The sequence below is a fragment of the Durio zibethinus genome, unplaced genomic scaffold, assembly GCF_047325235.1.
Source record: "Durio zibethinus cultivar Kanyao isolate XHJ-2024 unplaced genomic scaffold, ASM4732523v1 HiC_scaffold_3, whole genome shotgun sequence".
Lineage (NCBI taxonomy): Eukaryota > Viridiplantae > Streptophyta > Magnoliopsida > Malvales > Malvaceae > Durio > Durio zibethinus.
This window is the reverse complement of record NW_028323044.1, coordinates 9175236-9177735: the sequence shown is the minus strand read 5'-3', so window position 1 is coordinate 9177735 and position 2500 is coordinate 9175236.

Below are 2500 nucleotides of genomic sequence, written 5' to 3'. Positions count from 1 at the left end.
TGAGTTCTCAGAGGTTTGATGAGGGATAGGGGGCCAACACAAGGGCCAAGTACCAGCACCCATCGCACGTCATGTGCGCACACCCCCCCGGCCCCCCTCCCAATCGCCGGAACCCCAATGCCGCCGGTCAGGTTCTCCGGCGGTACTCCGGCGATGCTCCGGCGATGCTGTCCCGAGTGAAAAAAATGCGGCACCAGCACATGCTGGAGCCAAGCATGGGCACCGTGGCTCAAAATCGAACTTCGGCCAAGGCCTCGACCATCAATGGCACATGATGACGCATGGTGATGGCACATGCATCGACCATCATCGGCATAGGCTGCCCTTCGGTACGGGCACTTGCCTCGACCGCCATCGGCACAAGCTGGGCCCTGGTGTGGGTTGTTGCCTCGATCACCAGCGGCAGATGCTGAGCCTTGGTGCGGGCGGTTGCCCCGATAACCATCGGCACACCCTGGGCCCTGGAGCGGCCGGTTGCCTCGATCACCATCGGCAAAAGCTGGGCCCTGGTGCGGGCGCTTGCCTCGACCACCATCGGCACACGCTGGGCACTGGTGCGGGCGCTTGCCTCGACCACCATCGGCACACCTGGGCCCTGGTGCGGGCGCTTGCCTCGACCACCATCGGCACACGCTGGGCACTGGTGCGGGCGCTTGCCTCGACCACCATCGGCACACGCTCGGCCCTGGTGCGGTCGGTTGCCTCGAGCACCATCGGCACACGCTGGGCCCTGGTGCGGGCGCTTGCCTCGACCACCATCGGCACACGCTGGGCCCTGGTGCGGCAGGTTGCCTCGAGCACCATCGGCACACGCTGGGCCCTGGTGCGGTCGGTTGCCTCGACCACCATCGGCACACGCTGGGCCCTGGTGCGGGCGCTTGCCTCGACCACCATCGGCACACGCTGGGCCCTGGTGCGGCAGGTTGCCTCGAGCACCATCGGCACACGCTGGGCCCTGGTGCGGTCGGTTGCCTCGATCACCATCGGCACACGCTGGGCCCTGGTGCGGGCGGTTGCCTCGACCACCATCGGCACACGCTGGGCCCTGGTGCGGCAGCTTGCCTCGAGCACCATCGGCACATGCTCGGCCCTGGTGCGGTCGGTTGCCTCGACCACCATCGGCACATGCTGGGCCCTGGTGCGGCAGGTTGCCTCGACCACCATCGGCAGCCTCGACCACCATCGGCACACGCTGGGCCCTGGTGCGGGCGGTTGCCTCGACCACCATCGGCACACGCTCCGCCCTGGTGCGGTCGGTTGCCTCGAGCACCATCGGCACACGCTGGGCCCTGGTGCGGCAGGTTGCCTCGACCACCATCGGCACACGCTGGGCCCTGGTGCGGGCGCTTGCCTCGACCACCATCGGCACACGCTGGGCCCTGGTGCGGCAGGTTGCCTCGACCACCATCGGCACACGCTGGGCCCTGGTGCGGGCGCTTGCCTCGACCACCATCGGCACACGCTGGGCCCTGGTGCGGGCGCTTGCCCCGACCACCATCGGCACACGCTGGGCCCTGGTGCGGCAGGTTGCCTCGACCACCATCGGCACACGCTGGGCCCTGGTGCGGGCGGTTGCCTCGAGCACCATCGGCACACGCTCGGCCCTGGTGCGGTCGGTTGCCTCGAGCACCATCGGCACACGCTGGGCCCTGGTGCGGCAGGTTGCCTCGACCATCATCGGCAGCCTCGACCACCATCGGCACACGCTGGGCCCTGGTGCGGGCGCTTGCCTCGACCACCATCGGCACACGCTCGGCCCTGGTGCGGTCGGTTGCCTCGAGCACCATCGGCACACGCTGGGCCCTGGTGCGGCAGGTTGCCTCGACCACCATCGGCACACGCTGGGCCCTGGTGCGGGCGGTTGCCTCGAGCACCATCCGCACACGCTGGGCCCTGGTGCGGGCGCTTGCCTCGAGCACCATCCTGGGCCCTGGTGCGGCAGGTTGCCTCGAGCACCATCGGCACACGCTGGGCCCTGGTGCGGCAGGTTGCCTCGAGCACCATCGGCACACGCTGGGCCCTGGTGCGGGAGCTTGCCTCGAGCGCCATCGGCACACGCTGGGCCCTGGTGCGGCAGGTTGCCTCGAGCACCATCGGCACACGCTGGGCCCTGGTGCGGTCGGTTGCCTCGAGCACCATCGGCACACGCTGGGCGCTGGTGCGGGCGCTTGCCTCGACCAGCATCGGCACACGCTGGGCCCTGGTGCGGCAGGTTGCCTCGATCACCATCGGCACACGCTGGGCCCTGGTGCGACAGGTTGCCTCGAGCACCATCGGCACACTATCGGCCCTGGTGCGGGCGGTTGCCTCGACCACCGTCGGCACACGCTGGGCCCTGGCGCGGGCGCTTGCCTCGAGCACCATCGGCACACGCTGGGCCCTGGTGCGGGCGGTTGCCTCGAGCACCATCGGCACACGCTGGGCCCTGGTGGGTTTAGGCACATCTTCAAATTTCTGCCGTGCCAATGCCATTTTTATGGCTTGTAAATTCATACAATGG